Source organism: Leucopleurus acutus, assembly GCF_964270905.1.
Source record: "Leucopleurus acutus genome assembly, chromosome: 10".
Taxonomy (NCBI): Eukaryota; Metazoa; Chordata; class Mammalia; order Artiodactyla; family Delphinidae; genus Leucopleurus; species Leucopleurus acutus.
The window spans coordinates 72,054,658-72,069,839 of record NC_139153.1 but is presented as its reverse complement, the minus strand read 5'-3'; the positions used below and the strand labels follow the sequence as shown (position 1 = coordinate 72,069,839).

At 38.9% G+C, this 15,182-nt stretch overlaps 1 protein-coding gene across 1 annotated transcript in view; it reads left to right on the top strand.

The window, feature by feature from the left end:
- The window catches only part of MED20 (mediator complex subunit 20), a 49,455-nt gene extending 34,530 nt beyond the window's left edge, over positions 1–14,925 (top strand). The window contains exons 5-6 of the transcript XR_014326532.1: positions 8,494–8,567; positions 14,884–14,925. The gene's annotated coding sequence lies outside the window, so the exon portion shown is untranslated. The remainder of the gene's footprint in view (positions 1–8,493; positions 8,568–14,883) is intronic.
- The last annotated feature ends 257 nt before the right edge of the window (positions 14,926–15,182 follow it).

Sequence of the window (15,182 nt, the reverse complement as noted above, 5' to 3'; positions counted from 1 at the left end):
AGAAATCCTAGAATGCTTTCTCTATCAATTTTTCAAAACTCAATTTTCAATTCTCCTCTTCCAGGACCCCTTCCTGCATTTTACCCCATGACATAAATCTTTTGTCTTATTTCTCTTTCCCTCCTATATTTTGTACTTTGCACCGTTTGCCCCAGAACACTACCGAATTCGTTGTATGTTGACTAGGATTCTTTGGTGATTTTCATTTATATGTAAAATTCTTGGGGGCAGAAACCCTGCTTTATACTTTTGAATAAATTCACTTCTACACATATTTATGGAGTGCCTTCTTTGAGGCATTGGGTTCCTCTGTAGGTCCCAGCATCTTTGGGGTACATGTTAGGACACTGACAGGTGCTGATGATTGGGAAAACTCACCTTTTCTCCAGTCACTATTAGGAGACGATTGAAAGAATGGGCTTTGCCCCTTGCTTTGTGTCACGTTGGTGACTAGTAATAACAGCTGGGAGCAGAGTGGGGAAAGCCTGTTTGGATGCTAAGGAGTCTAATGTTTCCTTAACTGGAAAGTGAACAAGTTGGAATAGAAGCCCTGTGAGCTTCCTTACATTCTCCAGATTTCATGATTATAAAGAGGTGCTCCTAGTGAATCAATGACACCCTTTAAAACAACTGACCCACAGAGAAAAATGTCTCTTAGGATTGAGTGGAATCCAATGGAAATCTTTCCTTGACTGAGCTAAACTGTTGCATACATAATCTGAAGTACCTGGAACACTTAGAATGATAAAGCATTGTTTTCTTGTTGTTGTTGTTTTTTTCCTCTCATCCTCTCCTAAGGTTAAATAATGCTTTCTCATTATTATTCTTTAGAAATGTATTAACTTTTACTTTTCCAATTTTTTAAAATTGTGAAATATGACATACGTGAAATACATTTTAAAACATATGTACATTTTAAACACTAGTAAAACAAAAGCTGGAGTAACATCCTACAAGTGTAAAAGTTCCCTACATCATCCTCCCTCATGTCCCACCGCAGGTTAACCACTGTCCTGACTATTATCAAGAAAGTTAGGAATTTGCTTCTCTTTATTATGTTTTAAATTTCTAAACTTGAAAAATAGCCCAGTAATGAAAGGCCTTTAGTCTTTTTACATGTGTATATATATATATATATATATATATATATATATAGTTTTTTTAATTAATTTATTTTTTTGGCTGCATTGGGTCTTCATTGCTGCACACGGGCTTTCTCTAGTTGCCGCGAGTGGGCTTCTCATTGCGGTGGTTTCTCTTGTTGCAGAACACAGGCTCTAGGTTCGCGGGCTCAGTATTTGTGGCTCACGGGCTCTAGAGCGCAGGCTCAGTAGTTGTGGCACACAGGCTTAGTTGCTGCGCCGCATGTGGGTTCTTCCCAGACCAGGGCTCGAACCCATGTCCCCTGCATTGGCAGGCGGATTCTTAACCACTGTGCCACCAGGGAAGCCCGTATATTTTATGTTTTATACAACGTAATACTAGAAAAATAATAGGTAACATTTATTGATCACTTACCTCATGCCACTGAGTTTTCTGAATTCTGTACACATTGTAACTCCCTAATAATTGTATGAGATAGGTGAGGAAACCGAGTCATGGAGCTAGGAATTTGGTCCCCCTGGGATTCTAATCCAGCCAATCTGAGTCCTAAACCTGCTCTCTTAACTACACCTAATTAGGGTGTTGTCTTATTATTTGGTGCAATTTTATATTTTTAATATCTGCATCTATTTTGTATCTTTGAATACTCTAACGTTACAGATCACAAGCTAGAACAATACAGAGTTGGAAAGCTCTGCAGGCGTTAGATCTTGACCAAATATCTTCTCATTGCTTGACACAGATATACAGTCCATCAAGTTATCTAAACCTTATTATATGTTTAGTATTGTCCATTTCAGAGCACTCCTAAAATGTTTATTTTATAAATGTTATTTTTTATGGGAATTTTCAGGGAAAACCAATAATATCACTTACATCTGTAGTGTAATGAATAGTGATATTTCACTTAGAGTTAAAATTTTAAAAGAAGAGCTTTGATTATAGGAAGCATTTTCTAATATAATATTTCAAAATTCTTTTAAAATATACTTTTATGTTTGTAAGACACAAGTAATTTTTGGCGCTTGTTTAGATATGGTCACCAAGAGATAGCTTCTTTATACAACAGTTACTGACTCTATTTAGTGAATTAATGTTTCCTTTACAGTGTTTTCTCTAAAAACAGCTAGCTGTAGTGACAAGTCTTTATGTTTCAATTTTAAAATTAGATACTGTTTCTGTAGAAGGAGTACAGATTTACAGCTCAGTAGCTCCTAACAAGGCATATAAAGTGCCTTAGAATATTGCTATCTGCCAACTAAGTTTTACCATGGCACAAAACTTTACTTAAATAAACCTCATGTTGTTTGCCGCTGATGTGGAGTTACTGGCAACTTAAAGCGATTATCTTGGGCCTAGGCACTGCTGTTTTCTTGCTGTATGATACTGGACTAGTCATCTAATCACCATTTGAGTATCCATTCTTCATCTGTAAAATGCTGCTGATGTCTACCTCATTGTGAGAATTAACTGAGCAAATATATATGAAAACCCCTCACACAGCATGGTATCTACTAAAAGTATTATAAATGTTTGTAAATGTTCTCTTCCCATTATAATTTGCTGCTCTGTGCTGACAAAATTGTTGTATGGTATTTATAAAATGTGCTTGGTAATGACCAAATTAATGCTTTAAAAATGGCTTGAATGAATGCTGGCAGACTGAACTCTACCAATTAGTAATATTAATCGTATGTGGAGATTATAAAAAACAGGATTATATTTAAGCACAGTGATGAAATAGCAACTCCAGCACATGCTATATGGAAGGTCATTTTTGTGGCTGACACTGCTCCTCTACAAACTAAATGGGATTCGGTCTTGCTTTTGTTTGTATATATTTATCGTGGATAAGTGAGAATGTAAGCATATTATGCTGTTGCTTTTAGGTCATTTTATTTTTTGGTGAGGAGGAATTCCCAATCTGGCTAAGGTTGTATTTTCTTTATTCCGTATTAAGTAGTTAATTAAGACCAGAATGTTATTTGAAACATAATAAAGAGAAGCAAATTTCTAACTTTCTTGATAATAATCAGGACAGTGTTTAACCTGGGGTGGGACATGAGGGAGGATCACATAGGGAACTTTTACACTTGTAAAACACAGCTTCATAAGCCCATGGACCGAGACTTACCTGGTGGCACAGTAGATAAGACTCTGCGCTCCCAATGCAGGGGGCCCGGGTTCGATCCCTGGTCAGGGAACTAGATCCCACATGCATGTCGCAACTAAGAGTTCACATGCCACAGCTAAGGAGCCAGCAAGCTGCAACTAAGGAGCCTGCCTACTACAACTAAGGAGTTGGTGAGCCACAACTAAGGAGCTCATTTGCTGCAACTAGGGAGCTGGTGAGCTGCAACTAGGGAGCTGGCGAGCAGCAACTAAGGAGCCCACCTGCTGCAACTAAGGAGCCGGTGGGCTGCAACTAAGGAGCCCTGGAGCTGCAACTAAGGAGCCTACATGCTGCAACTAAGGAGCTGGTGAGCAGCAACTAAGGAGCCTGTCTGCCACAGTTAAGACCCAGCGCAACCAAATAAATAAATAAATATTTAAAAAAAATAAACCCATGGACCGCATTTCTGTCTAATGCTGAAAAAGCATTTTTTTTGAAAAAGCATTTTAATAAATAGCTTATAAGATTCATTTGGCAAGTGAACTTAGAATTTACCACCTAGATTATTCTGAACCAAGGTCAAAGTGTATAAATGCAGTCCTAGCACCCTTTGTGTTTCACAGAAAATCGTAAATCTGTCTGTTTTGCAGTTTCTGTTCAGAGGTCCTGAATTTGAACTTAAAACATTATTCAGAGCCATTAATGGGTAAAACCCATGGCAAACTAATAACTTAGAATCTCAGAACAGTAAAGTCAGCAGATCTTACGCCCTTGTTCATGCTGTCCATACTGCACAATGTTTTATGTTTCTTTTTGCATTATTACCCTGGTGATATGTACACAATTTTAGAATTTTAAATTTGAGTGGGACTGGAGATCACATAACTCTTCAGTGGCAGAGTGTGGACTGAGACCCAGACTTCCTGCTACCTAATCTCACTCTCTCTCTTCCCACCAGTCTATGCTGAGCTTCCTAACTCAGTGGCCAAGAGAGATTTAATTGTGTTCTTCTTAAAATTCGATATGAGGTCTCTTTATTTAGTTGTGGATGCATGTAAACTTTTGCCTTATTTAGTTGTGTGAGTTTCCTCTGCCTTTGTATTTTCCAAGCCTTTTGGCCTGTTTTTACTTTAATTAGATATGACTGATCGTTTTTGATTTAAAAAATTATTTATGACATTATGACTTAAAAATATGTCATTTCATAGACTTTCTGCCCAATTACCGAGAAAGCATCTAACTCAGGTTCTGAGCCACTGGCTGTTTGGCAGAGACAATGAGAATATGTTTTCACTCCAAAACAATCAGCATTAGCTGTAGCTTCCTGGATTATCACACCTGCTTTGTCTACTCTCAGGGTTGTCTTGAGGCATCTGAGAGATATGTGGGGAAGCACTTTGAAAACCATAAAGTGCCATAACAATATGTTGCGTGCATGCATTCATGCATGAGTCTTCTGGTTAATTGTATACTTGAGACCTTTTGTCATAAGACATTTTGTTACATGAGCTCATAAATTGGAATATGAGCAAAGATGTGACTGGGTCAAGGGAAACACTTAAATCCAGCAAGGACTTGCTGGTAGGAAAATTAAGGAGTGAATGGGTGGTGGGAAATAAGCCTAGAGTGTTAGTGCCTTAGAATGTAAATGGAAATAACAGATGGACTTGAAAACTTTTTCTTTGTTTGATATCCAGTCTTTTCATTCTTTCATCAATATTGAACACCTAGTGAGCACTAGGCACTTTTTTAGACATCACTGTTGTTCACAGTTAGTTAGATAAGATGCTACTGCTGTCCTCCAGGAGCTTATGGGGAAGGCAGTTACAGACAAGATACAACAAAGGATAATAAATGTTTATATTTTGGAATGTACCACATGGCTGACCTTGCTGAAAAAGGTACAGTCTCGGTTAATTTCCTTTTTTTTTTGCCATGTGGCATGCGGGATCTTAGTTCCCTGACCAGGGATCGAACCTGTGCCCCCTGCAGAGAAGTGCAGAGCCTTAACCACTGGACCACCAGGGATGTCCCTTGGTTAAATTTTTATCTGATTTAAATTTATTAATATTCTCTTGTTCAACTTTTTAAACTTTTAAAACTATGAAATATGTAATATATTAAAATATTTTGAGATATATAATATAAATCTGTATTTTAACTATATATAAAATATATATATTTTAGATAACCTTAATTACGTAAAATATGGATCTTTTCTACTTGGTAAGTCATCTGAACATTCCCTACCTGACTACATTAATATTAGAGATCTCTTAAAGAAAGGGCATTGCTGCCGTCCCCTTGATGTTAGTCGCTGATGCTAGATTTTCTTTTTTGAGGGGGAGGGGCTGAGATGGGTCTTTGTTGCTGCACGCAGGCTTTCTCTAGGTGCAGTGAGCTGGGGCTACTCTTCGTTGCAATGCTCAGGCTTCTCATTGTAGTGGCTTCTCGTTGTGGACCACAGGCTCTAGGCATGTGGGTTCAGTATTTGCAGCAGGCGGGCCCTAGAGCGTGCAGGCTTCAGTAGTTGTGGCATGTGGGCTCAGTAGTTGCAGCGCACCGGCTTAGTTGCTCCGCGGCATGTGGGATCTTCTCAGGCCAGGGCTCAAACCCGTGTCCCTTGCATTGGCAGGCAGATTCTTAACCACTGTGCCACCAGGGAAGTCCCGATGCTAGTATTTCTTAAGAGCAGAAACCTGGGTTTGAATCCTAGCTCTGCCACTTATTAGCTGTCAAACTTATTTGTACCTCCGTTTCAGTGTCTGTGAAATGGGAATAAAGATAATACCTACCTCACAGTTATTGTGAGAATTGAATGAGTTAATATATGTTAGAGTGCTTAGATGAGTGTCTGGCTCACATTAAAGGCTATATAAGTGTTATCAGCAGCCATCATCATCATCATTGTTATTTGGCAGAATAAAAGTAAGTTGAGTAAAGCTTTCAGGAATGGATTTTCTCCTCAATCCCTGAAAATTACTCTAAACTAAAGGTAGAAAGATAAAGGAAGGAAACTAAACAGTTTTTAGTCATCAGCTGCGTGCCAGGCATCATGCTAGCATTTTACCTGCATTTTCATTTAATCCTTACACCAGTGCTCTGAAGTAGATGAGAAAACAGGCTCAGAGAAGTTAAATTACTTGCAAAAGGTCTGGTATGGCCACCGTGATGGTAACTGGTCTCTGTTACTCTACATCCTATACTCTTGCATTGCACATGCCACAAAGCCTGAGAGTTCAGCAAGTTTCACTCATGATAGGTACACTTGGAATGTGCTTGTTAGGGACTTTATTTCTAATGATGGTTTAAAGGGATGTCATCCACATTTTTAGTTCCTGCTGCAGTGATTTGTTTTATATATCTGAATTTCCATCCCCCCCATTCAAAAGTATATTACAGTAGTATAAATAATATAAGTGGGACCTAGATGGAAAATATTTGTGTGTAGTCTTATTAAGTTTGCAGAATTAAGCTGACCTATTATAATTTCCCAGTTTTCAAGATCACCATCATAATTATTGAAGTCATTACTCTTCAAATTAATAGCTATTTCATAGGGCTTTTAAGCCTAACTTCTGTGTAGTTAATGTATCCTAGGTGCTCAGTATAGAACTGATTATTTTGGTCAGCTTTTGGAGAACATCCAGAATTAATTCAAATAACTTGGATTTAAAAGTAATTAAGTTAACTTTTAATGGTTTGGTGTTCTCATATTGAAAGTAAGGCTGTTTGGATAGGAAAGAGGGAAATTTTATGGGGTATTCCCTGGCGGTCCAGTGGTTAGGACTCTGTGCTTTCACTGCCGAGGGTGCGGGTTCAATCCCTGCTTGGGAACTAAGATCCCACAAGCCACGTGGCGCGCCCCCTCCCCCCCCCAAAAAAAAAGGTAAAGAGGGAAATTTTATGGATGTAAAACACCCATCCATACAATGTCAGTTTAGCTTCCTGGATGAGGTTGCCTCAAACCCCCAACCTAGAATGTGGAAGTTATATGCTCTTCTCTTCCTGAAAATATTTGTGCATTTCCTGGGTTTTATCATCTTGCAATTGCTTCTGCCTCCTAGGCACCTATTTTTCTTGCTTTGTGCCTCTGATGTGCACCATGGTGCCCTCAGATGTGATACTTGGCTCCTTCTCTGATTCTCAGAAAGGCCCTATTCATAGAGGGCATTTGTGTTTTTAGTACACCTAACTGAAGAAAGGAGGCAAAATAGAGGTGGGTAAGCCCTATATTGCATTAATACAACTTCTGTTAAGGCATCCCTGTTCTGAAAATGTTCCAGACTTCCCTTGACTGGAGAACTTCACCCCCACGTAACCCCAGCTTTGCTCCACTGTACTAACTATTCTTTTCTCCTCTTCCTTTCCCTCTCCTCATCATCCTTCTCTCTTTCAGAAATAAAATAAGAAGTTCTTCCCCTTGTCTAGTGTAAAGCAATTTCCCTTTCTTGACAGTCATTCTGGGATCTTGACAGGCATTCTGCAGGGAACCGTCCACCCCAAGGGAACATGAGTGGTGGGGGACCCTATGAGGGAACATATTTTTACAAAGAAGCCTTCTTCTAAGAGGAATTCTTGTGTTAGTTATTAGGATAGCAAAATAGAGAGTTTTTCACCTTGTTACATGGTGGCAGACGGTGTATTAATCTCAAGCTTATTGAGTCCTGCCTCCTCAATAAAGTGTCAGAAACCTAAAAATTGATTATACATGTAATTTGTCCAAATTCTACATTCTAGATAACTTTGACTTATGCAGTGTCCTTGCGTATAGAATGCATGCTGCTTACCTAAAAGCCATGAACCCGTCTAACACAAAGATGTCACCTCCTGGCATCTTTCATTATTAACATATTTCACTTATACAAAAAGAATTTTGGCTTTTGAAACACAATTATTTTTGTTGCCATGAATTTGTTTTGGTTTTTCTGACAGTTTCAAGTTATATGCAAAGACAGTGTATAATCTTTAAAACCTAAAACAAATGCAGAAGTGCATTTCTCAGGAAGTAAACCTTTCGTACTTCCATCAGCCTCTTCATAAATGACTGTCTGGTTGCTCTTAGCTGAAAAAAAGATCACAGCTATTTTTCTTTTTTACTCTTTTACTCTTTTACTTTTTTACTCTTTTACCTCAATTTTGTGGACTTGTGGGGATTTCACTAAATGGCATTGTAATACACTGATCGTGTTTTAGAATTTATAAATAAAATTCATGAAATTGCTTTTCTCTTACTATATATCAGCCCGACCTTACAGATTTTTTTTCCACTGTAGGTAATAGAGAAGAGGAAACCTAACCAATGACTGTGGAATAATATGGAAGAAGATGGAAAAAACTTGTTTAATGAGTAAGAAATAAAACTATAATAAAAAGTTACTCATGAAAACTATTCAGGATAGTATTATGTATGACCAGTCTGTAATAGGTGGCCAAGGTTGGTGTACTATTAGAGTGAGTGATCAGTGATCAGTCACTATCTTTGTTTTATTGCCCTTCTGAGCTTTCACCACCTTTCTTACCCTTGTGAATTTCTGAGGGCTATGAATTACTTAAGCTAAGAGGGGACACAGCTATATTTGAAGACAAAGATGGGACCTGGAGACCAGCACCTATACTGAAACAAGTCTAGGGTAGGTCTTGAAGCTTACTGGTGGTTGGATAGAGATTATGTCTGTCATGACCTCTCAAGAGTGTTAGCAACCCCTTCTCGCTCTCCAGATATTGCCAGCTGCTGTGATGTTAGGCTCACCCTGGGGATCCTGTTCATTTAACCAAGTGCAGATTGTGTGTCAGGTGATAATCAAATAGAATTCCACAGAAAATCCAATAAAAGGTGTAACTAAATTTACGAGATATAAAAATTTTAAATTACATAAGTCCATACATGCTTATTGTCAATAATTCAAACATTATAGATAACCAAAGCCTATCTGAAACTTAGCCCCCCCTCCCAGATAATATAAGTGTATGTTATGTCTTCTTCTTTGCCTGCTGGTTAAAAACTTGGGCTTAGGAGCCAGACTGTTTTTGACTAGGCATTATTTTTTTCTTTTTTTAATATATTTATTTATTTTTGGCTGCGTTGGGTCTTCATTGCTGCGTGCGTGGGCTTTCTCTAGTTGCAGCGAGTGGGAGCTACTCTTCGTTGTGGTGCAGGGGCTTCTCATTGCGGTGGCTTCTCTTGTTGCAGAGCACGGGCTCTAGGTGAGCAGGCTTCAGTAATTGTGGCACGTGGGCTCAGTAGTTGTGGCTCGTGGGCTCTAGAGCGCAGGCTCAGTAGTTGTGGCGCAAAGACTTAGTTTCTCCACGGCATGTGGAATCTTCCCGGACCAGGGATCGAACCTGTGTCCCCTGCATTGGCAGGCGGATTCTTAACCACTGTGCCACCAGGGAAGTCCCTGACTAGCCATTATTAACTTGACGTTTGGGCAGGTTAATTTCTCTGTGCCTCAGTTCCTTGGGTATAAGTGGGGACAATAAAATGCCTATGTCATAGTGATGTTGAAGATTAATTAATCTATATAAAAACTTGGAATAATGCCCAGAGCATAGTGAGTGTTCAGTAAATGTTAGCTATAATTTTCTTATGTATCCCAGTTAGCATTTTTATGTACCAACCTTCCACAGATGAAATTTTTTTCTGATACACTGCAAGAGTTAAACCATTTTGAATAAGGTCAACCCTGATGGCAAGGATTTTTAAATTTTTTCATGAATATTTTCTTTTTGGCTTTGAGCTTCATTTCTCTCAGAATATGCTGCTAGACTATGTGTGAGAATAGTGTTATACACCTTCAACTCTTACTACATATCTTACGGTGTAAATGATGCTTACAGGTATGTATGAATAAACAGCTGTCTTCGGACTATGATAGTTTCATCTTACCCATAAAAGTATATCTATGTCAAAAAGGATGCACAATTCTCTTGTTTCTAGATAGTGATGTCACATTTTCTGTAAAGATTCCTTTATTTTGAAGGACAAGTCTTCTTGAGTTTCTTTTTTTCTTCCTTCATAGAATCATAATAGTTTTGAAAATGTCTTTGCTATCTTTTCTATGACTTGTCAGCACTTTCTTAGGTAATACAGACAACTACCTATTTTAAGAAGGAAAGGGACTTCCCTGGTGGCTCAGTGGTTAAGAATCCGCCTGCCAATGCAGGGGACGTGGTTTCGAGCCCTGGTCCAGGAGGATCCCACATGCCGTGGAACAACTAAGCCCGAGAGCCACAACTACTGAACCTGTGTGCCACAACTACTGAAGCCCGTGCACATAGAGCCCATGCTCCACAACAAGAGAAGCCACCACAATGAGAAGCCCACGCACCGCAATGAAGAGTAGCCCCTGCTCACTGCAACTAGAGAAAGCCTGTGCACAGTAACTACCCAACACAGACATAAATAAATAAATAAATAAATAAATTTTTTATTTTATTTTTTATTTTTTTTGCGGTATGCGGGCCCCTCACTGTTGTGGCCTCTCCCATTGCGGAGCACAGGCTCTGGACGTGCAGGCTCAGCGGCCATGGCTCACGGGCCCAGTCGCTCTGCGGCATGTGGGATCCTCCCGGACCAGAGCACAAACCCGTGTCCCCTGCATCGGCAGGCAGACTCTCAACCACTGCACCACCAGGGAAGCCCCAATTTATTTATTTTTTAAAAAAAAAGAAGGACGCTAAAACAGCCATCTCTTTTTAATATTTTCCTCCTGTATTGTTCTGGGGCTCTTTATTATGGACTATTCTGTCTGCTGTGACTTTTTTTCTTTCTTTTTTTAAAAAAAAATTCATTTATTCGTTTTTGGTTGCATCAGGTCTTAGTTGCAACATGCGGGATCTTTCGTTGTGGCACACGGGCTCTTTGTTGCAGTGCACGGGCTTCTCTCTTGTTGTGGTGCACCGGCTCCAGAGCGCGTGGGCTCTGTAGTTGCAGCACACGGACTTAGTTGCCCCGCGGCATGTAGGATCTTAGTACTCCGACCAGGGATCAAACCTGCGTCCCCTGCATTGGAAGGTGGGTTCATAACCACTGGACCACCAGGAAGTCCCTGCTGTGACTATTTTAGAAGACAAGTATACAAAAACAGAAGTTAACATTGACTGTTTATTATGTGTTAGGCAGAGTTTTAAGTGCTTTACTCATTTATTCATTATCTCATTTAATCCTGTCATCCACTATGAGGCAGATGCTGTTATTATCTTCATTTTAAAAGCTGAGAAAAGTGAGGCACAGATTAAGTAACTTGCTCAGTCACGTTGCAAGTGCAGCTTCAGGATTCAAACCCAGGTCCTCTGCTCCAGAGCATGTGCTGTTGATCAGTGGGGTGCTGGCCTAGTAGTAAACTTAGGTTTGCTAAGGTGGGTGTGGATTTAAATAATAAGATAATAAAGCCAAATATTGCCTGAAAAAGTCACCATAATACTGTTTCTGCTTGCTTGTGGAAAGGAAAATTTGAAATCGTGTGTCTTCTTAAATTTGGGAAAAATAATGATGTGAGATGATGTGAGATTCATAAATAATTATTTTTTTCTTGACCGTACTTAAATGAATACAACTGTTTTACATCTTTATGAATTGTTTGTAGTAGATAGAAATCACCTGAATCTAGCTAAGGAACAGTACATCCTTAGAACTGAGTTGATTTGTAGATTACCATTTAATTTCTATTGGTAGAAACATGCAGACAGAAGACTGAACTGTGCAGCAGGTTGGAACTGATTGGTTTGAATGACAGTCAGCAGGAAGTTGTTGAAGAGAAGAAAAAGCAGGAGAAAGGTGACTTACAGGTCTTATAATTAGAATGTCACAAGTGATGGTCTAAAAAGTAAATGTAAATTAACAATCGACATTTATATAGCAACTGGAAGGAGTTATACTGCATGGTTTTTGTTCTGGGGTTTGTCTTGTCAGAGGGAAATACTGGCTTTTCTTTTCTTCAAATAACAGTTCATTTCCTGTTGAAATATGGTAAAGTACAAAGAGTAAGCATCATTTAAAGTAACAGCGAGTATGCTGATAAAATGTTTTGGCTTTACTGTAAAGTGTGGCTACAGGTAGTTATGTTTTCCTCTCTCCATCTTCTTGAACTCTCTTTCCTTGTTTGAGAATCCCTTCTGAATGTTCATCAGAGTTATGAACATTAGTGTACTCTTAGTGTACATATCTTTTTTTTTGATGTGAAACATTTTTAAAGTCTTTTTTGAATTTATTACAGTACTGCTTCTGTTTTATGTTTTGGTTTTTTTGACCATGAGTTGGCCGCGAGGCATGTGGGAACTTAGCTCCCCGACCAGGGATGGAACCCACATTGGAAGGCAAAGTCTTTTACAACAATGTCTTAAATTATGGCCCAGGAGCCCCTGAGACCCTTTTGGGAGTCAAAGCTATTTTCATAACAATATTAAAACATACTTGTGTATGAGTATGCAGTGGAGTTTTTCAAAGACTTCATGATGTACAATCAACTGAATTCAGACTCTCTTCCTTATTCCAGACACTAAAAACATTTGTAAAAATGTAGAATAAGGCCACTCTTCTCATTAGATTTACAATGAGAATTACTGAGGTTTATCTCTACATTAGAACATTACAATGACCCCAACGTGGGCCAGAAAGTCATGGTGCTCTCTCTAGTGACTGGGCGGACTGTGCCTGCCACACAGCGCCTCCTTGTAGGTTCTAGTGACATCCTGATTGGTTGCGGCTGTCTCCCAGTCTAGAAAAGTGAATATTCTGTTCATGTTTCTTAATTGTGCTAGAGGGTATGTTCCAGATTATAAGGAGCTATGGAAATATGCATTTAAAGGTGAAAGGAGGGTTTGATTTTAAGGAGGAAGACTGTCCAACCTTGCCAATCAGTGACCCCACTGATATATACCAAATTCAGAATGTTCTTTGTATCGGTTGCTCCCAACTTTGGGAGGACCAAAAGGACCTTTCAGGACAGCCTTTTATTTTTCAATATTAATTGAGCATCTATGATGTTCCAATCCTGTTCTAGGGGCTAGGGCTGGAAATAAGTCAGTGAACAAAATGAAAGCAAAAAAACCTCTACCCTCACAGAGCTTCCATCCCAGCCTTTGAGTCTTTTGCCATAGTCACAGCTCCCTCTTCAGGGGAGTCTCAGAGTTCATGGTAGCGTAGCTGCTGTGGAGCTTGAACACTGACTGCTGTCTCTCAATGGCTAAGTGCTGAGGATAGAGTGGGAACTGCTTGACGTTTTGTGATTTTTTTTTTTAAGGGCACCAAATGGTCTGGGATTTTTCAAATCTTACCTGGAACCCCAATATAGCAATAAAGGTGGGCCTATCCAGTTACCCTTGTTGTGGTTGTTTTAATCTTATTTTGTTTTCAAAGTTAGTGCCACTTTTGTCAAAAAGTTTAACTTTTAAAACAATTCAATACCAACTGATGTTAAATTTATTCTAATTGTTTTTTATTATTTGAAGAAAAATGTTCATATATGCATGAGATTTTCATTGGCTGGTGAGTTGCACCCAAGACCCTATAATTTGTTTAATAGACTTTTATACAGAAACAGATTACTTGGCTCATTAGATTGAGTCATTTAATAATGGCTGGAAGGTTAACAAATGTGGCCATCAGACTCCTGCTCAGCGGCTGGGTATCTCTTGTATCACTCACAACTTCAGCCATTTCCAAACGCAGACGATTGGGAATACCATTAGAATATTAATGGGAAAAGAAACTGACATGCAAAATGTGAATGGCCAAAAATTGTCCCTAAAGATTATTTTAACATTTTTAATTTCCAAGAGTTCTACATCAAACTTGGCCTTCCAGCTTAAGGAATTCTCAATTGTAACAGGAGTGCCATGAAATAATTGCTTTTCAGCTGCTTCTGCTTCTTTTTCTTTTTGTTTCTTTTCTTCTTCTCTTATAGTTTTTATTTGATCTGCCATTTCATTTAATTTTTCTTGCACAGCTGTCACTAAAGTAGAGATCATCACCATACCAAGGTTTTCTTCTGCCTGTAATGCTAATAATTCTTTTTAATGTCTGAGACATCATTATCTTCTAGATTTTTCTGGGAGAATATTTCCTAGAGGGATGCCTCATCTGGGTACTTTTCACTGTATGTAAACTTGAGGATAGTCTAGACAGTTTCATCACTTTCTTCAGCCTCAGATGTCATAGTAATAGTGAAACTGGGTAGATTTTCTGATAACACTTAGCAGGACCTTGTCAAGTGAAACATTAGTGAAGGAGAATGTGGTCTCAGGAGAGTCCATTCATATTTTGGAAGACTTTGTTAGGGAGGTTGAATTAATGTACAGTCAAGCTGTGAAAGAGTTGGGGTAGATTGCATGGCTCCTTGCCGTCATCTGTCACCATGGCCCTCCCTGATGCCCATGAATTGCCCAGACATCCTGGTGGCCACAGCATTGGCCAGGTGGGCTCAGGTACAAATATCCAGGCTAAGAGGCCTGGGGCCCAAACACAGGCTAGGAGCAACACCTGCTCCCTCGGCAAACTTCTAAAAGAAGAAGGTAACTTCTGAATCCATGCCTTCTTCATTTACTGCCTAATCTGTGTGTAACACTCCCTTCTACCTTCTGTCGTTTGGGAATCCCTCAGACCCATCTTCCCTAGGACGGCTTTGTTTACAGGTCCCTGAATGACCTTCTTTGTTCTTTCCCAGGATTCTGTAGACTATAATAGCCGGAAGGACAAAACTATAAGGTCAGTTAATAAAACAAATAATATAAGCAGGTTCATATGTAGTTTATATTTATTTATAATTAAAAATAATAATGCTATTATAAAAATAGAACTATATAGAAGTAGTTCTAAAAATAAAGTGGCTTCTATCCTGTAGATAAGTATTTCTCAAACTTCTGACATTTGGATACCACTGCATGATTTTTACCACATTCCAGTAACACCTGTAGAGTTACTTAATATTTTTCTGTGAACCAGATTACTTTTTTTTTTTTTAAC